The sequence below is a fragment of the Piliocolobus tephrosceles genome, chromosome 1 (genome assembly GCF_002776525.5).
Source record: "Piliocolobus tephrosceles isolate RC106 chromosome 1, ASM277652v3, whole genome shotgun sequence".
Lineage (NCBI taxonomy): Eukaryota > Metazoa > Chordata > Mammalia > Primates > Cercopithecidae > Piliocolobus > Piliocolobus tephrosceles.
Genome location: NC_045434.1, coordinates 134,110,946 through 134,136,650, shown reverse-complemented (window position 1 = coordinate 134,136,650; position 25,705 = coordinate 134,110,946).

Sequence of the window (25,705 nt, the reverse complement as noted above, 5' to 3'; positions counted from 1 at the left end):
AGGGTGATGCTGAAAAGGACAAAAAAACAAAAACAAAAACAAAAAAAAACCCAACAAATACTATTTGAGGTAGCAGGCTAAACTGTGAATATATGCTTTTTAATTTCTGGTATTACCTTAAGAAATTTCAAGCATATAATGACAAATATGATGAAATAGCTCATTAATTTTTACCATCTTCATGAAATACTCTACAGGTGCAGCCTGAGAACACATGTTGAATTACACAATCCTGACAACTCTAGTAGGTACATATGGTTGAAGGATGACTCTGTGATACCAAATAGCCCGACAAGGTCAAGTTTTCAACCATCTTCATCACTTACTGCCTGGAAGTGAACTGGGCTGAGGAGGTGGAATGGATGACCCATGCCACCTGATTCACTCTGCCATGCTCTTGTTATTGCAGGCATGGAAACACAGTCCAAGGTAAATGTCACTGATATGTATTCCCCTAAAGCTGAATAAAAACAAAGGCAGAGCTTATTGATTTTTAAAAATTAATTTCTTTCTGCCAGACTTCCTTTAGGCCCATTGCCTACTTTCTTTGAGAAAGTAGCAAGCACCTGGGCAAGCAGAAATTTCCACTGCTGATTTAGAACATGGGAAAATTGCAAAGAACCAAATTTTTCTTGTCATTGAATGCAAGAGGAAAGAGATCTTAAGACAAGCATATTGGTAACTCAGATTGCTAAGAGGAGCAACATATTCAGGAAAATGCCCTAGAGGTACGGGGGGCCATGACCACACTGATGTTATATCCCTTCTGAAGTTAAAGATTCTTTTTCTTGGAAGATGTTTTGTTTTGTCAGCAAATTTCCACATTCACTATGTTCGGTTATTGGTCATTTTATTAAATATGTTTTTCATGGCATGATAGCAATGTATATGACAAGATTCCTAAATATGAGAGGTGAGAATCTCATTATTTTGGAAATCCTTTTCAAAGAGAAGGTATAATTTAAGATTACACCTTGAAGGAACATGCCCCAACATTCTCTCTTACCATGGAAAGACTTCTGTAAGAATAAAATACTTATGATTTTATGAAAATATATAGTCAGTAGTGTTTTGACTCAAAAAGAAAATGTTTTACAGATACTGAATGTTCCAGACACCAACTTAAAGGGCAAGTGTGAAAGGCCACTTCAGAAAGAAAATAATTGCAATAGAGGAGTCATCATAATATTATCCTTCTTCAATTAACATTGTAAAATGCACCTTTTGAGCCTCTGTCTCTTGTTGATACTGAAAGGAATGTCTCCTTATTAGAAGCAATAAAAACAAAATATAACAGATACAGATCATGTCACTTCTGGAAATGGGAAGATGTGATTTAGGTCATTTCATGAACAAATGACCCTGCAGATACAATTCTTCTAAATCCTGGGTCATGACCCTAAGAGTGGAAATAAAGTGAATTATATGCAACTTGATAGACGGAGCTTGATGTCTTCTGCCATTCATAGTAAAAGATTGAGTATTTTACTTTATTCAAGTCAGGGCATTTTATTTTTCTAAAAAACTCTCTCTCTCTCTCTCTCTCCCTCCCCCGCTCCCCTCACCACCACCTCACACACACACAAAAAAGCACCACACACACACCCTGTTTTCATTAACTGAGATATAAAATGCAAAATTCAGGCTCATCTCACAATACCTCAAAGGTGACCAAGGTCTGGTTGCTATACAGACATCCCTGTTGCTGTATGAATGTATGGTAGGCCACAATTGTTTTGTGCTAGAGAACAGATAAATGACATGGATTGAAATTATGGTAAATTTAAATTGATGGCCTAATTAGTATTATCTCTTCTTGTATTCATTGTAAGAAAAATTATCCAGGAGGAACTCATTTTGCATTAATGTTGATATAAAGTGTAATTCTCCAGGATTTTCGTTGTAATTTGGCATTAATTAATGCATCATTATTTTAAAGTGTTAATTAAATTGTTACAAAAAGGGACATCTGCAATGGCTCAGAAAGGAAATCACATGAACAATTAGTTTTGTATAGGTCTGTAGTGCAGTCTTGGAGATCATATGCGTAGCAGGAGCATGAAGGCTGAGGTAGATTGCAGACAGGAAAAACTCCTGCTCTGTCCTGTGTAGTATATTGTTGACAGTATATGACCATTTGTCTTTCCTATTTCATTGTCTGCATGTGAAGAATGGGTAGTTTCTAGAGCACTGGATTTTTGTTCTGTGGTTAGGACAGGATGCACATCAGTAGGACTATGGTTCTTTACTTGATTTTTCTGGGAGCTTGGCAGACATCACTGACCATTTCCATGTCAGTAAAAAGAATCACTGAATCCTTTTTGTAACATGGTCTAAAGAACTCATAAATATACAGCTGTATATGGCTAGGTTAATATTTCTACTGGTAATAAACTCCATACAAAACTGTGACAAATCAAAAGGGAGATAATCTGTGGTAATTCCTTACGCAGTGGACCATCATTGTCAAGGCATCTGGAAGTTATTGAATGCTATCATGGCTTAAGATATATAATTCCAAGGAAATTCCATCATCATTTCATATATCAAGGAATCATGGCAATCAGATAGCAATGCGGGTTTGCAATTCAATGGAACTTGGAAGTCAGAGGGAATATATAAATTAGGCTCTAGACACTCTGTCATCATGGTCCCACAGAACACAGAAATATGGGGGGAATCTTATTCTGTCAGCAACATTATCTTATATTTGGCCCTGTGGGGCTCTACTGAATGAGCATTCTTTATCAAGAGTTGTAAACCAAGATCCCCATAGGAAGAGTATAATGAGATACTATAGCACTATAGCACATACAACTGTGAAGTCTTTAAATTGGTTATATATATATATTTTTTCTGGATACCAACTTAATATGAAGGTTGCAACTTTTCCTTTAACAGCCACAATGGGAGCCTCTTATTTTTCAGGATCTGTGAAATTTTCCTCATAGATAACTGTTTTATGGACATAAAAGGCAAGGCCCAAATTCCACAATCAAGTTGAAGTTAAATCTTTCCTGTTTACATTGAATGATAATTTGGACAGATAACATCAGAATCACTCCATAATGTTTTTGACAGTTCTCCTCAGATGAATGTAATCCACTTCCCTCTTTCATGAAGATGCAAACTCCCCACAGATCTAAGTCTTTCTTGGGTCTCTTGTCCAGCACGTAGCCTGATACCAGGCTCACTCAATGAGTCGTTAATAAATTGATTGATTCATGTAGCTCATGAGTAATTGTTTTCCTAAGAAGAGATGGCCACAAAACTTCTATAGGTTCAATAGAGTCTACTGAAGTACTAGAAGAGCCTATTCATCTTCTGGGGAAGTGTTGCACGATGCTTAGATCAAAAGGGTTTATTTCCGTGCCCCGAGATTTAAATTATTTCAAGGTGAGCCCTCATCTCTCAGTGAAGATTCCTTCCAGTCTCTGGCTGTACATTCCTGATTTGACCAAAGTACCTCAGTTTCCTGATTATCATCATGTGATTTTCTGAAACTTCCTACTTCCGACTTCCTACTTCCCAAAACGTTCAATTAAGTTCCGACTTCCTACTTCCCAAAACGTTGATTTGAGGAAAAGATGAGAAACGTATATTACAAGAAACAAAGCATTTCAACTGAATATTACACATACCTGTGCCTAAAGGTCACGTTCCAGCCTTACTAAAACAAAGCCTTGTTGGCCATCACATTCTCCTCCTCCTTGTTCACCCTTCTTTCTCTTCCAAGATGCCAACCTCTTTCCCTCTCCTTTCCACAGTGAACTTCAGCCCCAAAGTACTATAACTTCTTTTATAGTATGGTTTTGTTATCTCTTTGTTTTAGTTCTACTTTCATACCATACCCTGAGGCCTTACTGTCTAAACCAAAGTGGGTCTGTCAAGACAATTTTGCCAAACAAAGGGCTATTTAGTCTTTCTTAGGAAACAGAAGTTGCATTCAATTGTGGTTTTAAGTAACTTTGTTTTTTTCTGTTGAGTTTGTCATCTTATAGTTTCAATGGTTACCTCAGGCTCTTTACAAAACTCTGGTTTCTTTGTTAACAGTGCTTCAGTCACTCACATCAGAAGCCAATTCCTTGCGGGCAAGTAACATGTGTCTACTTTCCTTTGTAGGTGTTTGTAAATGCCAAGTAGGCTCTTCTGCCCATTTTGGGTACTAGACAAAAGCTGCTGCGGAGCAAGAACAGACAGAAATTCAAGGAGATGACAAGAACAGCATTTCCAGGCCCCGGATTTGAATGTGGGAAAGGGAATGTGCAGAAGAGCTTACCACCTTCCCAGCAGCGAGGGTACGGCAGAAAGGACACGAAACTAGCTTTCATATTTAAGCATAAGATGCTCCACATTTCTCACTCTAAATTTAGTGCTGTGGCATTCAGTTTAAACTACCTTGTGTCCAATAATATACTTCCTGGCCTGCCCTGAGGTCTTCAGGAAGCATTTTATCTTTGATATAATTGCCGGGGTGAATCCCTAGTTATAACACACTCTACGGCATATAAAATAATTGTTGCAACTGAACCCATCACATAAATATTAGTGATTGAAGAGATTGGTTGGAATAAATCAATGTGGGTGACATATTTAATAAACTTTGTATAAACATTGTTTGCAACAGCTATAAATAAAATTGTCTTTAGGAATTTTACATATTGCACATCCCTCTATTCATGGGAGATGCAGAGGCATGATTTCTAGCTGCACCAAATGACAAGCAATGCCTTTTAAACCTGTCCAGATTAGAACAGGCAAGCCAAGTCAGGCAACGTGCCGCAGCAGGTCAGGGGAGTGCTGAGGCTTGCTCCACCCTCTGAGCTTTCCTCATGCACTTGCCACTGGGAACCAGGTTCAGGCTGAGAAGAGCTTCCAGCCAACACTCCCCTCCCTTCCCTTCCCCTCACTTCCCTTCCCCTCCCATCCGCCCTCCCCTCCCCTCCCTCTCCTCTCTCCCCTCCTCCCTCCCTCCCTCCCTCCCTCCCTCCCTTCCTTCCTTCCTTCCTTCCTTCCTTCCTTCCTTCCTTTTCCTTCCTTCCTTCCTTCTTTCCTGTTTTTCAAAAGAAAAATACACACCATAAATAAAGCATGATCAAGATGGCATTTTACATTCACACAGATTTTGGCATAAATAAATAAAAGGGATTTTGTTCAAATTCTGTCATTCTTACATGCCATCTTAAAATTCTTTCTCTACCAGTTCATCATATTCTACTATGCCGTGAGAGTCATACTGGCTCCCTCCAGTGGCTGACTCAGCTCTGATGAAAACACAGGGGCATTTCTGAAGGCCATACAGCCTAGTGGTTCCACATGGAATAGCTTATTTCCAAGATACTGAGTTCAGATCCCTTTGGGAATTCCCACTCTGAGCATGCATTACTATTCCTGAAAATGTTTGATATAGGTGTTAATTTTAATTAATCTACCCCATGGTCTCCCATCCAAAGGGCCTATTTCACCGTTCCCATTTTATGGATGAAAAACAACCCATTGGAAGGTTGTGGAACAACTGGGAATGCTGGGAGGTCATAGTAATGCCTCACATCTGAGCACCAGGCCAGAGTGCTTGCATGGCAGCTTTCTCTTGGCTTAGAACAGACCCTTTCTCATTCTCTGACTTATTATTGTTAGATTCCAAAGGATGACAAATTGTAGAAATATTTAGTTTTTTTTTTTTTTAAAGAGATCAGATATAATGCAATGTGTCTTCAGCTTTAAGCTTAATGAAATGTCACATACACATTTGGAAATCCAGGTATCAACTATGAGTCTTACTAGTTTGAAATTTACAACTTTCACATTTATTTTTATTAGTAATATTTTAGTTGCTCAATATATTTCTCTGGCATTAATGGAAAAAACATGGTGCCTTCAAGCAGCCAAAATAATCTCTCTAAACTCCCACTGAGTTTAATCAAAGGCCATGCAATTTAATGGCTAAAGTTACTGCTATATATTTACAGTGTGCTGGGTTCAAGTCCCATTAAATTAGGCTCTAATTAAAATTCATCTGAACTATTCTTTCATTGTGTAATTGTTTTTTAATTCTTAATGACTCACATTAACCTCCTTTTACTCAAAGAAAAAAAAAGTGGGGGAATTAAGAAAACAACAGCCAGGCAAGAAAAAGAACAGTTGAATTAGAGGATGATATGAAGCTTTTTAAAAATGCAGCCTGAGAACTGGGTATGCAACACAGAAGATCAAGAGGAGACTTAATTAGGGCTCTACTGCTCAGTTCATAGTTTTGGGGTCTTTATGAAAGCTCAGAGCATAGCTAAATCATGTGTAATTTGCCATTATTTTCTCAGGTAGCTCTTACTGAAATGTTACTTTTCACTTGCATTTTTTTCATCTTGAGAGCATAGTATCAGACCTTGTATATACAGCTTGCCACTTGCCTGCTGTCAGAGACAGAAGTGACAACACTTGTCACTACCAATCTCCTCATGTCTGGTGTCATCTGAGCGATACATACAGCCTGATTTCCAGGTGTTTGTTGAAACTCCAAGTTATGTAACATGTCTTTGCTGTGCTCAGAATGGAAAAAAAGCACCACTGTGGGAATAAATTCTTAGCTTTCTAGGAACAGTTAGTGTACATAATACTGAATTAGCCCAATTCCAGATAATTGAAGGGAAAATTTGGAGACAGAAAAAGAAGGCATTGCAAAATTGATAGCCTCAGGGGTGGTCGAGTGACATTGATGGGAAATTTTTACAAATTTTTTAAAAAGCAAAGCAACATGAGTACATAGGTTAAGAAATTAACCACGATAAAAACACTACACATTTTTTTTTTTTTTTTTAAAGAACCACTAGTTCCTCTGGTCTCCAGCTTACTTACTATCCAAGAGCAGCCACTTTTTCAATAATTTTTATTATGTCTATTCCTGGCCAACTATATTGTGATTTATTAGTTTTAAATAGTATATATTGATCTCTTATAATAGATGAAGAGTTTAGCTTTTATCTCTCTCTCTCACACACACACACACACAGACACACACACACACACAGATGCACACAACCTCTTTCTCTCTTCCCTCAATCCTTGCAATAGAGCTTTATCAATTTGGAATTAAATCCACATGTATAATGCTATTGTTGTTACTATACACATATATTTCCTTCATAAGCCAAATAGTTGACACTGTTTTCTTGTCCAACTGCTTAATTTCTAAAATTAATAATTGGTTTTTTCTTCCTTTGTTTGGCTTCTTTTTATCTCTGATTATTCACTCATGTTCCAAAGTGTGCCCCTTAATACAACTTCCCACCCAGTTAAACCTAATAAGTAATATATCTGTGCTCTCATCAAAACTCCCAGAATTCTACATTTTCTGGTTTCAATCTGTACTGGTAACTTCTAAGCCTGCTACATAGTATTTGCCTCCTATATTTGCCTTTGAGTCATCCTGGGAATTACTTTATCCTTTCTCCAATGTTAGATTTGTTTTTAAACAACCCTGTTTTGTTGGAGCATATCCTCTAGTCACTTCTAGAGAAAAGGTGAATTTAGAAATCTTTTTCCCCTTCAAACTTAAAATTATTGTTTTTCTCCTTTCTAGCTTGCAATACTGCAATAGAGAAGTCCAATGCCACATCTTTATCTCTAGTGTTCTAAAATTTCATCATAATTCACTTTGTTGTAATCATTTGTTCCATCCTTGTTGTAGGTACATTGAGGGCCTTTATATTTTGATTATGTTCTTCAATTTTAGGACTTTTTTTTTTTTTGCATTTTTCTTAAAAATCTCTACTTCTCCATTATTATCTATTGAATGCCTCTTTATTATATGTTAGACTTCATCTGTGGTTCCTCAAATTTTCTTTTCTTTTGTGCCTTTTCCTGTGTTCATTTCTTTCTATTGTTTATTTTTCTGGAATTACTTTTTGACTGCAATGTATAACAGTTTCATTAAAATTTTAGCTGCCATATATTAAGAACACTTTATTTTTCTCAGATTATTTCAGTTTTTAATAGCATTCTGTGGTTGATTTATGGTGAAATAGCTTCTCTATCTCTCCAAAGATATTCATTCTTTCCATTGTCCATATTTTCTGTCAGTTCTGTTTTTGTTTATTTATGTCTCTTTATTTAAGTGTCTGATAATTCTTAGCTCTCTGTTCACAGCCATTAAAGAGTTTATGGAAAACTATATATGTTGGTTCAACTGTAAAATAATGGGTTCTCTGTGGCATAAAAGAGTGACCAGTTAGGTTTTTCAATGGACCATCTGACTATTGTTATCTGTAGTTCTATAGTGATTTAATTTCTCAGGAGGATTCTTCCATTTCCCCTCTGCTGCTAGCATCTGGAGTTGGGCATAAGAGCAAAACATCTGGTATGGAGGTGGAGGAGGTAATCTCAATATTTATTATTTTGCTATTAACAGTTACTCTTAATCCTAAAATTTTTAGTTCCCATCCATCCCAATTTTTATCTATAGCTAGTATCCCTGAGCCCTCTCTCTAAGGGTGTTGTTTTATTTTGGTGCTTTTGATTAAAAAATTGTTTCTTTCTGTTGTCATTATTGTTTTATGTCAAATATACCCACTCGAAGTAGCACTAGTATAAAAAAACATATCATCAATATAATCTTTCATTCAACAAATAGTGAGTGCCAGATCACTTTTCATAGGCAACTACAGGTCCATCTGTTTCTTCTCTCTTCATTTCCCAGCCAACTTGAGTAGTCAATTTTAGTAAATATATGGACTTTTTAAGTTTTGCTTTTATATCCTGAGGATTCGGGACCAGAGAAACCTGTGCTTGGCCACTGATTGACTATCTGTATGATGTTACACGACCTTTCTGGATTTCAATGTTCTTATCATTAAAGTAAGCTAACTTCTCTGAGACTCTTCTTTCTCAACTGTAGCATGGGGATATAGTATCTTTTATAGGTGTAATAATTACCTGACTAATAACACATAAATGGCCTAGCACATAAATTTGTCCTAATTCCCTTTTCCCTGGAATCTTAATAGGTCATAACATCAGGAGTTATTAACTTTAGCTGTATACGTTTTTTTTAAAAAGGAAAATGGCTGAGGCTGACACAAGACTTAGGTGGTCAGTTCTATATGAAAATGACAATAATATTAGAAGGGTGAAATGTGTATGAAGAACTTAGCATAATGAACACAAAAATGCATGATAACTATTAAAAAAATACAAAAGTCAATCAGTCAGGTTAGGTTAGTCATAACCAATTACCTGACAAAGAATCTGGAAATATAGTTGGTTTATCATGAAGAATGCACCCATCAAAAATCTGATGGCAAATTCTTACTCACCTACAATCATTTAGAGTGAAAACAAGCAACTTGGCAGTTCAGATTGTACCTCCAGCAACAAATCCCCCACTACTCCACTTTAGGGCATGCAGTGCTACTCCCCTACTGTTTCCGCCTCATGGCACATAGTCTCAGTCTAGTGATTGCATGAAGACAGTAGGAAAAACAATAATGATAATCTCTCTGCATACTCTACATGAGGGTATCTGCTCTGAAAGCTTTATTCATCTCGTCTACATTGACATCAGTTAAGATTGGCTTTTGTCCCGTTCTTAAAAGATACTTGGTTTCTGTCAAAATTGGAAATAACTTCAGTAAATTTTAGATTCAACTTTTGTCATCATGCCATTGTTCTTTAGGTATCTTCCCTCCAGGGCCTGGCAAAAATATTAAATTCTTTCCAAGAAAAAATTATGATAACTTGAAGAATAAAAATGTTTTACTTTTCCTACAAGATTCTAAATAATTTTCTGGAATGCTATAATTAATTTCTTCTAAATAGTAAGTGAAAGAATTTGCTAAAAATATCTCAGACCACTTTTTAGTTTTGCTTATTGTTCTGGAAACTTTTGTTTCCCCAAACCATTTCAGAACCTATGGGATCCAAATAATTTATTTATGTGCACCAATTTTCGTTATACTCTATGTAACTTACAAAAAGCAAGATTTTCCACCTGTTATGATCAATTGTGTTGATCAACAAAAGGGCATATCTCCCACATTCCATCTTGACAGAGATGATTTATTTCTTTCCAGTTCCAACCAAAGAGAGCAGTTTCAAACAGCCTGTGAAATCCAAGTAGATTTCTACCATGTAGAAGTCTATTTCCTGATGGATTCTCTACTCTTTTCTCTGAATGATGGACACAGAGAGATACATGTTATGGACAGAAGATAGTGGCCAGTTCAGGATTGAGTGTCTTCTGAAATTATGCCCAAATGAATCATGGACTGAATCCATTTTGTTATACTAAAATTTCCTTTGTGCACTAGAGGTCATAAAAATGTTTCACTGCCAAATCTAGACCACGTTATCCTCCAATGAAATTATGATTCCTAAAACACAATATCTAAGAAAAACATACATTGGGTAGCAAGCAAGGCCAGCCAGTTCATCAATAGCCGGGTATAAAAGTCTACATGTTTCATTTTGCCAATAAGCTTGTCTGCTTTATCTGGTGCCAACAACTCAACCCCCTGAACATATGACATACTGAATAAAGGGACCTTTTCAAATCTATGGAATACCTCAGTTCTCATCTTTCTAATGTATCATCTGATACAAGGGTTCATTCTATCATTCTAGAGTTCATAAATGATTATTGTGCCAAGTCTGATATTTTGGAGGTGCTGAAGTAAAAACTTCAAACATCCCCTCAGGACAGTGGTTATTTTTTAAAAGCAATTTACTGTGTATCCTGGAGTTTCTAGAAGTTCCCTTATGCAGAAAACTCTGTTGTCATAAAATTTTTGAATAAGAATCCTACAAAAGAATTCACTCTGCTTGGTTTATTACTCAATAGAAATCCATAAGAATCTGATAAGAGACACATTTTGTTTGTTTCCATAGGTCTAAATTTGCTGATGACCTATTTCAAGAGGGCAATCAACTTTTACCAGACTCACTGAGTTCATTTGTCTTTCCTTTGCACCAGATTGAGAGAATATTAACAGATCTGCTGAAGGCCCTAGCAGAATCTTTATGGTTAAGAAGAAGAGAAGAACTCACTTTTTTGCCTTCTGTACAAGAAGAGAAGGACTGAATGATGGTCTACAAGGGAAGCTTGGTGTCAGATGTAGCAGAGGAGCATACCTAAGTGAGACAATTGTACCATATACACGATAGCAGGCCTAGTTCTTTTCTGATGTGCAGTTCTTTATCTAGAGGACTGCGGGCATCTATTGCACAGGCCAGTAACAAATCAAAGTGGAGCTACTGAGCTTACGCTGAGTGGGAGGCATCAAGATTGACAGTGTGATGTCTGTGAGTGAGAGATGCTGAAGGCTGATGGGGTGGTGAAAGGAGCTGATATACTTAGATCACTTTACATGTTATTATTGTTCAATGCAAAGCCCTTCACATATGTTAGAGAATAATAGTTTCTCTTCTTTTAATGATCTTTTAGTAGGAGAATGGACCAGGTGACCTCTACAGATGTCTCTCCACATGGTAAGTCCAAGTTCTATGTGCTTAGTAAAGGTTTGCCTCTCTAGGCCTTATACGTGAAAACAACAGACTTGTTTGATGAGTTGTCTGCTCTCAGGGAGCCTACAATCTATTGCTGGGATAAGAATGTAAACAAGAAATGCCTCAAAAGCAATATGTGTCACTATGAAAAAAAACAAAATATATTACAAAGAGATGTTTGTCAGTTTGGTTTATTACTGTATTTCTAGTATCTCAGGTAGTACCAAGCACATTGTCAGTGGCCTATAAATATACCTGAATGGATGAATGAGTGAGTGATTTCACATAAAATATACTTAAGTCAAGATTAGAAGTTTCAAAACTGAATAGGTTTACTCTCAAAAGATTACATATTGTATGACTCAGTTCATATAACACTATTGAAATACCACAATTATAGAAATTGTGAACAGATTACTGATTGCCAGGACTAGGCAGGGAAGGTGACTACAGCTACATGAGGGTATTACAAGAGAAGTAGGGAGATGACTATGGCTATATGACAGTATTACAAGAGATCCTTGTGATGGAATTATTCTGTATCTTGATTGTGGTGGTAGTCACACAGATTTACACATCATAAAATTCCATAGAACTAAATAAACACATACACAAATGCACGTAAAACTGCATTTTTTTGAGTGAAATCTGAGTAATGTTGAAATTGAGTAATGTTGATAGAGTGTGTCAATGTCAATATTCTCTTCGTGATTTTGTACCATAGTTATATAAAATATTAAAACTGAATGACACTGGGTAAATAATATGATTTGGATGTGTCCCTACTCAAATCTCATCTTGAATTGTAGTTCACATAATCCCTGCATGCTGTGAGAGGGACAGTAGGAGGTAATTGAATCATGGAGGCAGTTAACCTCAGGTTATTCTCCTGATACTGAGTGAGTTCTCATGAGATCTGATGGTTTTATAAGGGGCTTTTCCCCATTTTGCTCAGCATTTCTCCTTGCTGCCACCATATGAAGTATGATGTGTTTGAAGCTTCCCCTTCCCCCATGATTGTAAGTTTCCTGAGGCCTCCCCACCCATGATGAACTGAGAGTCATTTTAATCTCTTTCCTTTATAAATTACCCAGTCTCAGGTATGTCTTTATTAGCAGTGGGAGAACAGACTAATACAATGAAGGATATACGGGGTCTCTCTGCGTTATTTCTTACAATTGTAGATGAATCTACAATTATTTCAAAATAAAAATTTAGACACAATACCTGAATTGGTTTATTGGAGAAGGGTTCATGGAGAAGTGGGAATGAACTTGGCTTTGAAAAACTGGTAGGATTTGGATAGGAAGCGAGGAGAGTGTTTGGATGGTGTGGTGAATGGGCTAGAGAGTAGGCTATAAGAATCTCAAAGGAACAGTCATCCATATGAATGTGGAAGAAGCTGGCAGAATGGTTCGTTAATTTGGTGGCGTGGTTTTTAGCAGCAAAAGTAGGAATTTTGAAGTCCAATCTCCCTCACTCTATTGGCCAGTTCCTACACTGTCCTCTGTATGATGGCAGCAAGCTCTAATCTCCGAATATAGGGCTCCTCACGTGCATCACAGAGGGCATGATACTTTCTTGGCAGTGATAGGAAGATTAAACAAGTCAATGCATGTCAAGGGTCCAGCTCAGATTTTGGCACATGATAGACATTTAGCAGATACAGATTCCTTTACCCTGCCCTTAGACAAAGTCCTACAGGTAAAACTAGAGTTCCTAGGTAAATCTCAAGGCAGGTTATCACACTTTCTTAGCACTGCTCAGTGCTGGGGAAGCTGTGGAATGGAGCAATGCCAGGAGGAGAAGCATGTTAGCCCTAAGCCACAGCAGAAGCCCAGTGTGGGCAGAGAATATGAGCAGGTGATGAGAAGTATCTTCAGTCTCTGGACCGGAAGGCACACCTGGCCTTGTGAGAGGAGAAAGACAAAGTTCTCAGAGAAGCATGTTACAGCCAAAAGCTGTGACCACTGCTGCCTCTGCTTATGCTACACAAGGCAAGGAAATAAAGCCAGGATGTCTTCTGGGCAGTGGCGGTGTGTCCATGCTGAGCCCAGGGCAGAGCTTCATTCCTCGTGCCCTGTACACGTCAGCCAGGATGGGAGCTGCTGGGAAAGCCAGCTGGCCGCATAAGGAGAATCCCCTTCAGCAATAGCAACAGCAGCAGCCGCAAGAACAAAACAGAAAACTTTTAAATAAAATGTTTGCTCACATACCAACAATTTTCTTAAATCTACATGGAAGATTAGTACCAATTTGGAGACAGATGAAAGATCTAAAATAATAACTTTCCAAGGAGTGTTTCTCCCTCATTTTCTCTAATTTCAAAATTCAAAATGATTACCATTTTAACATCTTGGTTTGTGTGTGCGTGTGTCTGTGTGTGTTTCCATGTGTATGTATGTGTGTGTTTTGTCTACAGTGAGTATTAGTACATTTTCTGCTATTTTCCTTCAAAGAAGAAAAACAGATTGGAGAGACGAAACTCTAGGCTGACAATATATAGTTTTGTAAATACAACATGTAACGACACAAGCTTTTACCAACAGGCATTAGCTGTAACAATATGAATTCCATGGCTGAGCAGCATAAAACATATTTAGAACCATTGCTGTACAGCATGCTACTGATGTCGTAGGACTGTGTTTATTGAGATGTACAGTGAAACCTAAGGAGCTGCTTGCACACAAGAAAGGAATCTAAATTGACTTCTCCAAATTTCTGCTGCTTTCAGGTAATAAAAACCTAACACTCTGGACTCTAAACAAAATCTCTGTCAAAATGAACGGTTAGTTTGAGATCTGGTCAGAAACGTCAGGCTAAAAAAATAAGTCAACATTTTTTGTGACGGTGGTAGTGGGTTTTTCTGTTGTGGTGGTGATTTTATTTTTGTATAGTTCCATTTGTTTTCTGTTTTCACTGCTATTGATACATCAGGCATCCAGTCATGAAAAACAATGTCCATGTCACTAAAATGGCCTCCGGGCATTCAGTATATCTACACTGGGGTTAAACATCTGTGTGAAGATGTGACAGCACACCCTATAAAAGGTATTATTGAGTAATATAGACTTTCTGTAATAACCAAACAGTAAAGAATACAGTTTTTTAAAGGTCTCCCCATGGCTGATCTCATGACTCAAAGATAAGACACTGTGCTGCAAGCTAAGTAATAAAATCTCGAGGATACTCTGGGCTAGCTTGTGACAAATCATATCAAAGTATTATTAAAGAAAGAACTTGAGACCCAAGACTATTATTGATTCTTGACAGAATTTCTTATAAATAAAGTGTTGCAATCAGGTCCCCAACTTGCCAAGGTCCTGGTAGAATTCTTCCTATTATAGGGGAGGCTGCAAAATAGTAACGCTCCATTAGTGAGAGACGAAAGCCTCTGTGTACAGCACCACAAGGATGGGTCATGGTCAAAAGAGAGCCAATAAGAACACAATTTCCAAAGGCCTTTTAAGGCCCTCTTTGCTGATCCCTGTTTGAAATGGGTAAAGCTGCCTCTGAGCTTCAACGCAAAGCAGCCTGTGCCCTGACTGTGTTCACAGAATGAATCTGTGACCCTTCAGAGCACTAAGGACACACCTCCATTAGTGTCCATATTCTTACAGGGAAGCGGCTGATACAGTCAACTGAAATGACAGGGTGATAAATATAAAACCACTATCATCAATAAGACTGGAATGTAAAAGCACTTAGTTTCAGCCTAAGTAACTCACAGAAAGTTTGGTTTCAAGAACCAATGCGTCATCCATCACTACTCTACCTTCTGTTGACAAAGTAATTGTAAGATATCTAGAATGGAGGTTCAATACGAGCTGACATTTTTGAAAGGAGGAATTGTGTGCCGTACTTACTCATTAAATGTATTTTTCCTCTACTAAAGATGTTTCCTTTTTTAGTTTATGTATGAATAACTTTAACTAAAGTTCCCTTGACACTCTGACTTTGCTCTGAATAGCACCTATGTTCATTAACATAAAACCTGAAAGAAAATAATTTTAATGTAGTTTTTTTAACACTTCAAAAGCCTCTAACAAATTGATCGAGCACAATTATGCATTCTAAAGGGAATTATAAAGAGATCACAGAAGGTTGAAAAGTTCTAGTTAAAAAAACAAAAAAGAAAAACTTTGGGGTGATAAAGAAAAGAAAAATAGGCAGTTAATGTGAAACTACAAGACACATGAATAAAAGTAAACTTTGAATTTGTAGGTATTTCTTACTTTTCTATAAATGCAGTGTTCGCAGAGAAGAATAAACAAGAACCCACACCAGGATAAGGCTCAGATAATTTGACAGAATAAGGTATATATTATTCAAATGTATGAACTTTGGAGTCAGACAGACTTGGGTTTGAATTTCTGCTCTGCCACTTACTACCTGCATGATGATGAGCAAATTTTTTTTTCCTAAAACTCAGTTTCTTCATATGTAACCGATGTGAGGGTTTAATAATACATTTTTTGTGTGCTTTTAAAAAATGCATTATTTAATTGTTAAGCACTTAACATTGCTTTATACACACGAGGCATCTAATAATTTGGTCCTCCCAATTCCCAAACCAAGCAAATCATGAGATGATTAGCTCTGTCTCTTAAATCTTACAGAATTTTTTGGAAGAAGTAATTGTCCTCATTAAAGTTCCAGGGTAGGAATAAGACAAACTCTGTTCTGAGGTGGGTGCATCAACTCAGGCTTAAATTTCTACCCTTGTTTAATGGCAAGTGGAGCATTCTTGGCATTTCCTTGATCTATATATTTTTCTCGATCCTATTGTTTTTTGTAAAGTCTAGCTAAATCCCACCTCCTCCAAGGAGCCATTCCAGATTCTTCCAGTTTGATTCCCACTTCTCTAGTGGGATATTGTTGGACTTAATTTCTGTTATATAGTGAGGTCTTAGAGGGCAGGAGCCCTGTCTTATGTGCCTTTGTCCTCACAGTACCTAGCCTTGGCCTTTGCTAATGATGAACACTCAAGAAATACACATTGAATGTCTGTTGATATGCTGTCTTATAAGACCAGGTTAAGGATAAAGTCCCAGAACTTGAAATAAAAATCCCTAATTCCCAGATGAACCATGCCCCTAGTTCTTTCCATTTTGCAAATGTAGTCATTGTTACCACCATACAAAGTCACTGAAATTCAGGAAGTCAATCAAAACCATTTACTGAGCCCTAAAGTGTTGTAAGTAAGGGATATGCAAGAGAAATAAAAAGCTGTACACCAACCTTTGAGAAACTTACTATCTTGCTAAGAAAATATACATGAGGGGAATGTTAAAAACACACCACCACCATATGTAGGTTATAAATCTTAGGCTGCCAGGTAATAAACCTCAGCGGATATGTTCCCCCATCGCCCTGGGCCATTGTATACAAATTATAGCACAGAGAGTGTATCAGTAAAACTATATTGGACCTGTTGCTCTGCATGAGTCTAGATTTATATTTGGCTCGAAAGTCCAGGCAAGCAGGACAAATCTCCTCTCTTTGTTTCAAACTGCGGCCATCCTAGTGGTTACTGACATGAATGCTGGAGACAGTCTGCCTTGGTCAACATCTCAGTTCCTTTTTTCACTTGTCTGGCCTTGGATAAGTCACTTAACTTCTTGATCTATCACTTTCCTCATCTGTAAAATGGGAGTAAAAACAGGATGTTCCTCATAGCAGTTTGAGGTTGATCAATTTGGTAAATTCAGTCAAGTACTTAGAACAGTACCTGGCACACAGTGAGTACTTCATAAGCACTGTTATTAATTGTTAAGTAAGAAACAATCATTAATTGTTTCTTGGAAGCAATGCATTTTGGTAAGAAAACCGTTCACTAAGGCTGTTAATTCCATGGCAAAATTCATTCTCCCAAATTGAAAAACTTATCCTAGGCCTTATTGCTGGTTTGATTTTTCTTGCTTATTGATGAAAATTGCAAGGAAATAAACGAGAGTGAGACAGGAGAGGCTAAAAGTTGTGACCCTTAGAAATTTCGTGAGAAGTGTAAAATGGAGCAATGAAGAGAGTGGTGATACCATAGAGGTTGTCCATCGTTCATCATAGAGAAGGGGCAGAGCAGTTAACTGTAAACCTCAGGCATGTGTTGATCTTGCAATTTTAACAGTTTACCGGTACTTGACATGCATACCTATACACTTCCAAAAAATCCTCATTACGAGTTTTATTATCTCCATTTTAGAATTTAGAATATGGAGACTCTGGGAATTTAAGTGACTTTTCCAAGATGAGACAAACAGCATGTGTTGAGTCCAGTATTGGCTTCTGTCTAACTCCAAACCCTTTAGTCTTACAAAGACATTCTTATGAAATAGTTCTTAAAGTAGGAGAAGAATCACTTTACCGTGAATTAAATTTAGGGCCTACCTTTCACCCTGCGCATAGGTTACAGCCACCAGTAAATTTCTCCTGAAATCTGGAAAGCAACTGGCTTTAAACAGAATCCAGTGTATATATCATTTGTACAAAGTGGAGAACCTTTGATTCTTAACCTTGAAACTTCCTCTGCCCCAACACAACATTTAAAAGAAAAAAAAACAAATATTCTTTTGCTGTTTAGATGCTCTGTTTCCTGCCTTCTGCAGCAACATTGAGGTCCCTGGAGCACCTGAACCCATTTATATTCCATCTGTTTCTTGCCTTCCTAAAGCAATTTTATTGCACCCCAGAAGGCTTTGCTTCTCTCAGAGAGGGGAGAAGCACTCAAAGACATACAGCATGCGCCAGAGGCTTTGCAGGTAGACAAGAAGGATAAACAGGTTCAAGAGCCAGGAGCACAGATATCTGAGCCCGTAGCACTTAGACATGCATTGACCTGGCTGACTCTTGGCTGCAAGATTACCATTCAAAGAGACCTTTACCGACGAGTCTATTCTGTGGGGAGAAAGCTGAACTTTTCATATGGTGAGTGAAACTCAGAGTGCTACAGAGAGGAGAAAGGCATGCAAATTGATGGGAAGGTAGATTCTCATGCATCCTGTTAAGATGTAAATGAGGACTGGAGGCTGGGCGCGGTGGCTCAAGTCTGTAATCCCAGCACTTTGGGAGGCCGAGACGGGCGGATCACGAGGTCAGAAGATCGAGACCATCCTGGCTAACCCGGTGAAACCCCGTCTCTACTAAAAAAATACAAAAAACTAGCCGGGCGAGGCGGCGGGCGCCTGTAGTCCCAGCTACTAGGGAGGCTGAGGCAGGAGAATGGCGTAAACCTGGGAGGTGGAGCTTGCGGTGAGCTGAGATCCGGCCACTGCACTCCAGCCTGGGCGGCAGAGCGAGACTCCGTCTCAAAAAAAAAAAAAAAAAAAAAAAAGATGTAAATGAGGACTGGAATGCTATATGGGCACTGAGTGCTTAGACGACTTGGCAAATCACTTTTCTCCCTGAGAAAGGCCTCAAGCTCGTCCCCCTGAAGCAAGAACATCTAAAGCCTACCCTTTTGGTCCTTCAGGGGTGGACGCTGGCTGTTCCTGGGGAAAGGCTCCCCTGTGAAACCCTTGAAAGTTGTTTGGAGGCAGTTATGACTGGCTTAGGAAACTGAGGGAGTGTGGAATCAGCAGGGGTAGGGATATGCAGTAGAGGGCAAAGGGGACTTGTTCATAGCTTTTCGGGTATCTGGAAACAGTGCTCAACATGGACTTCACTTATTCCGAATTGTTATGGGAGTCAATTATTCCACCTATTAGGTTTTAATGTAGCACCAATAAGTCAAAACCAGTTTAACAACTAAGAATTATAGTTGGTATAAAATGTTTGAATTTAGGCTAATAACATATGCTAAGTTATAGACAGATGAGATTTAAAATGACTAAGGTAAGAAATTGGGTTCATAATGGACATATTAATAGGCCACTAAACTGACTTTAAAGGCTCTGGCAGGCACATTCAAGACACCAAATATATAAAAACTCCATCCATCTTGAGCTTCCTCATCATGTCACCTAATAGAATTTCAAACACTATTAGCACACTGATAAATGGTTATTATATATTGCCCATGCATGCTGCCTTACGAATTAAAAGACAAGCACAGGCATCAGGCTTTTGTTGTATTGGGTAATTTTTCTTTATTCTTGATTATGGAATACTGAGTTTTACTTCCTCAGGTTGTTTCAGGAGCCATGAACCCCTTTCTAATTTCAGAAAACAAATATAAAAACCCTTTTGTAGCCAGAATAACTGCATCTATGACTGGATAAATATCCAGAATAGCTTGAGAGAAAGCCATCCAGGGCAGCTGCTATGGCACTGAGCTGACCAATATCTGAGGCCAGACCTAACTTTCCATAGCCACATCTGCCAGGCCAAGGACCATCATTCATTTACTCACCAAACATTGTTTTTTTTTTTTTTTTTTTTTTTTTTTTGAGCAACTACTCTAACCCAAACATTGTTCTAGTCACTGTCAATATGATAGCAAACAAAATAGACATGATTTGTGCACCCATGGTGCTTGAGGTTTTGTGGGAGAGATAGGCACTTAACAGCCGAAAACTTATTAATTAGAAATATAATTACTATGTGGGGGCCTATGGAAGAGAGAGAGAAGAAGAAGAATTCTCTGAGAAATGGTAGTTAATTAGAAATCTGAATAAGATTTTATTCAAGTGAAGAAGAAATATATATATATTTAGATTTCTGAAGCAGAAAGCTCTTACGCTCACCAAAAGGAATGGATTATGACTAACAGAGGACACTTCATGAAGATCGGGCCAAGGATTTAGGGTTTTGTCCTAAGAGCAATGGAGGTCACTGAAGAGCTTTAAGCAGGGAGCCCTGTGGTTAAATTTGAGTTTTTAGAAACACTACTATTACTGTTATATGAAAAATGGGTTGATGGAATCAAGAGGGACAGCTAGAAGTGTAACTAGGAAACTATTTCGGTAATCCATCTGTGTGATGATCGAGGCTTGCATCAAGATCAGGATGCCGACGGTGGAAATAAAGAGCACTGAAAGGATTCAAGATCCTTTTGAATTTTGAAAGTAGGGTCAATGAGACCTGTGATGGATAGGATAGAGGGATGAAAAGAGAGGCAGGTGTCAAGAGCTACTTCCAGAGTTCTGGCATAAGTAACTGGATGGACAGAGATGCCATTAGCCCCCTGAGCTTACAGAGATACACCATAGGGAAATTCCATTGAAAGCACATCAATCCCTTCTCTATTGCAATAGCTTAATTTTCTAGGAGACTCATCGATGTAGAACTGAGTCAAGTAAGAGATAATACATCCATGGAAGCCAAAACAGACATCATAAAATCTATGAGCTTTGATGTAGAAAAGTTCCTAAACTCTCAATCAAAACCACCTATTTACTCTTCCTCTTAACATAATGTATTGAACTTACTCACATAGCACTTGCATGACCATAAAGTAATGACATAAAGCAAAATACAGAAACAAATGCATGACCCCACAGAGTAGGTAGAAACATCCATAAGAACATGGAAACAACATGAGTATGCAATTTGCAATGTGAAAAAAATGTCTCTGTGACATGTAAAGTTTTCATTGTGTTGATCATATTTGCACAAGAAAAAGACACCTTCACTGAATTTTCCCCATATGTTTTTATTCATTAGAATAATTTCTATTACTGCTTTTATTTCTTTCTTTGTTTTTTGTCCTTTTCAGTTCTTCTCTCTCTCCCTGTCACTCTTATCTTTACATTCTTTTTCCTTGGCAATTACAAAATTGACTTTCAATATTTATAACCAGATCTATGAAAAAAAGACACAGTGAAGGTTGGAGAGAGTTTCTCAAAAGTCAGCTAGTATACAAAGACTGTCATAGTCATTCTGAATTCTCAATGAGGTATCACTATGATCTCTTAAAAATAAAGAGACTAATTTATCTTTGTATCCTCAGATCTTAGCACATACCTAGAAAAATTGATTTAAAATTTCTTGAGGGAATGTGTATAATGATCGTCTAAGCAAATAATATTGAATCTTTGGGAACAGTGGTGAGGTCTATTTGGCAAAGACAGTTTGTCAGGGTAGTCAGTGAGAGGGCAACTTACACGAAAGAGATGAGGGATGGTTTTAGATTAGGTATTAGAAGGTCTTCTTCGGGTTTTTTTTTTGTTTGTTTGTTTTTTTGAGATGGAGTCTTGCTTTGTCACCCAGGCTGGAGTACAGTGGCGCGATCTCGGCTCACTGCAACCTCTGCCTCCCAGGTTCAAGCGATTCTCCTGCCTCAGCCTCCCGAGTAGCTGGGATTACAGGCACTCACCACCACACCCAGCTAATTTTTGTATTTTTAGTAGAGACAGGGTTTCATCCTGTTGGTCTTAATCTCCTGACCTCGTGATACACCCGCCTCGGCCTCCCAAATTGCTGGGATTACAGGCGTGAGCCACCACGCCCGGCCCTAGAAGGCCTTCTAATTGTCAGAGTAAACTATTTTTTTTTTTTCATGTTAGATTGCCCAGGAAAATTGTGGCATCACTTTCCTTTGGAATTTAATTGAATTTGATATTTTTATGATTGTATAAATAATATTACAACAAATTGAAACAAAAAGAAAACATAAATCCAAGTCTCTAGCAACTGAATGCATTAAATTAAACTCCCATTTATGTGAGTTTTTCCCTAGTCCCTGCCTACAACACACATACACACACACACACACAAACTAATATCTGAAGTAATTATAGCACGTATACAATTAAGCATTTTCTTTTGTGTAATATTATATCATAAACTTGTACAAAATTATCAGTCATGATTTTAATGCATTAAAAAATGCATTAAAAATTCCATCAATTTGAAAAGATCCAATCACCTATCTGCATTTCAAAAATTCATTAAATAACAATGAAAATATATCAAGAGGAGTACATCAATATCCATTAATTCACATGTTGTTCATCCATTAATTCAACAGATATTTATTGAATGCCAATCATATGTCAGACATTTTCATAGACTCTGGGTACACCATGGGAATTAGAGTTTATTTCTGCTCTCATAGTGATTACAATCTAATGAGATGGAGAGACATTCTTCCCAGGGAACCTCAGAAAGAGTCAGTCTTGGAGTTGACAGACATGAGGATCAGGAGCGGGCTTTGGTACACAGGTTCAGGACAATTAAATAAAAGATTTCTATAAAAGAGCTGGGACTGGTGATTCCTCCACCTCCCACAAGGGTAAAGACTAGCGTTTGCCTCCATTTTAATCAAGTCCTTGGGAATTGATTTCTAAATTTGTCTTTCAGAGTCCTTACTGGAGAACTGGAAATAGAGAAAAGAAACCAGGGCTGGAGATAACTCTAGACCCACACAACAGTCCAAAGTGTGAGTGGAGTTGTGGGGTGGGAAGAAAAGACAGCTCCAGGCTGGCACAGGAATGAAATAAATACATTACTTTATTCTGTCCTCAGAGTAAACTCTCCCTTTCAATGGTGATGTTGGGAGAACTGATGCTACATGCCTGTTTCCTTCCTACACATTCCACAGGGAAGCTTGATTGTCAGAAGCATAGCCCCCTGGTGGCCTTACCAGGAAGAGGAAGGGGGCTTTGGTAAATCAAGTAATGACCATAAAAATCTTAACATTAATTTATGCTAATTGCATGATCCTCATTTATCCATGTTGACAGTTATCTAACTAATAGCATAAAACAAGGTTTTGAAAAATAAACAAATAGAACAAACGACCCTAGGGAAATGGAGCTAGTGTAAAGAACAGAAGAAAACCTAAAAATCTGATTGGTGTCCTAGTATATATTCAAGAAGATATTATATCCCTAAAACACAATTAAACCACTCCAAAAAGAAGTAATCAGGAAGTAAGACAGTTTGTAGGAAATTAAATAAGATTTAAAAAGGTAAAGAAATGAATAAAAGAATTCAATAATGAATGAACATGGCTGAAAAATGAACTCGAGTGATTTGGAAGATAAGGTTGAGAAAAATACCCCAGAAGTAAATAACAAAGGAATGGAAACTATGGGACAATGCTTCATCAAATGCCAATTCAGAATAGATCAAAGTATCTAGAATTCTTGAGGGAAGTATTATTCTTTCCCACACATGGGAAATACAGTCAAATAAATGATAGAAAAAAATTGGACTGAGGTAAAGGCACAATTGATTATGCAAATTGAAATCCGAGATGCATTTTTATAAAATTTCAGAACTTACGAGCAATGAGAAATCCTAAATCCCAGAGAGAAAAAATAGATTATCAACAAAGGACAAAAATTATACCAACATTACACCTTTTAATCAGAAGTAAAAGCTAGTTAATAGGCAACTTTAAAGTTCTAGCCAAACTGTCATTTCTGTTGGAAATTCATACAAGCCTTCTCTTAGAAAAAAAAAAAAAAAAGTAAAAGAAATTACCAGAGGATGCATTTCAACAAAACAAAACAGGAATCCTGAAATTATAAGACATGGAATTGAAGCACAATGGTACTAACACAGGGCAATACAAAAAACAGTAATTGTGCAGCAGGCCTAATAAGCAATGTGTAAAATTAGTGAGAGTGCTATGTAAAAAATATCCTTAATAAGCAACTTGATTCTTTTACAAATTGCATAATCCAAAAATGAAAGTTATCTATGAAAACACAAAATCACTTGCATTTTCCCTATCTGAATATGAAAAATAAAGGTATTTAGCAATTCTACGAATAAATAGACGCAATGAAAGCCATCATCCAAACAATGCGCTCACTATAAGGAAGTTAACAAGTATAGCCAGGAAAATAGACTCTGTTTGCTCTTGATGCTTAGAACCAACATTCTCCTTTAAGTGGTGGAAACTGAAATTGTCCAAAGATGGATGTAAACTTCTTTGTGGATCCAATCACTTCACTTAGTTGTGCTGAAAATAATATTTATATTACAATGATATTACATGGGTGTTGATTTTCAATTTATAAAATCAACTTACAAAGACAAAGCAAAGAAGACAATTATAATTACAAGACATGTAAGAGTAATAGTATAATTAATAGGACTGGGATCTGAAGGAAGGGAAAGAAAAATAGATGAAAAAAAAGTAGGTTCATTAATTCTCTCACTTATCTAGTTAAGTCTCAATAGATGCTCTCTAAATTGATGACTAAAGAATAAATAAAGGCCTAGATATATTATTTAGTTATAAATGTAATGGCTAGAACTGCTAATAATATAACTAATAAAACTGAGAGATAAGTGTGTTAAAATCCTAATGTTTTATAGTTTGGCATAAATAGATGCAGTGTAAAGTTGATAAATTGGGAAATAGGTATATAAATATATTATTTAGAATTTATGTAGCAATTCATGGTGGATGAACCTTGACTCTCATTACAGCCTGTTGTATTGTTTGTTTATAGCAGATGACTCAGGAAAATAGCTCTCAGTAATATGTGATAAAAGAACTCATAACTGTCATTCAATTTCAAGTCTAATTTCTCTAGGAGGAAAGATTGCCTTTTGTTCTTTTCTTTTTTTGGAGATAGTCTCACTCTGTCACCCAGTCTATGGTTTGTGTGTGTGTGGTAGCCTGACTTTAATTCCCATGAGAAGCAGAAACTGACAAAATGTCCAGCTCAGATGCAATGAGGAGCAAAGCAGAGCCATCTTAAGCAGAAACAACTGGTGACTCCAGGAATTTTCAAAGGAAAATGGGCTAGTTGGGGGAGTATCCAAAGCACTGTGAAAACCATATATCCAAGTCTTGATTCTTGATAATGTGTTCTGGATATGGCAAAGTAGGAAGAATCTTATAAAGACCTTTCAAAGTTTAGGTACCTTTCTCATGCTTTTGGGACTTGAGTTTTGCTAGTTATTCCATTTTTTAAATCAAACACATGTATCTGATTTTGAGAAAAGATTTTATTTTGAGTAGTCAATGATAATCATCCATCAAATTCCATTTTGATCCACTCTGGACTTTTTTTTAAGACGCAGAGTCTTGCCATGCTACCCAGGCTGAAGTCCTGTGGCTATTCACAGGCAGAATCACAGCACACTACAGCCTGCAACTCTTGGGTTCAACTAATCATCCTGTCTCCTCCTTACAAGCAGATGGGACTACAGTTGTGTGCCACTGCATTCAGCTCTCACTCTGAACAATTTAAATGCCACTTTAAAGAAAATCCAAGTCTGCTGTTAGGATTCTCTCTTTTAAGAATATTTTGCAAAGAAAAGCATAAAAAGAGACTGTGCTCAGATGCTCAAGACAGCACATTAGACA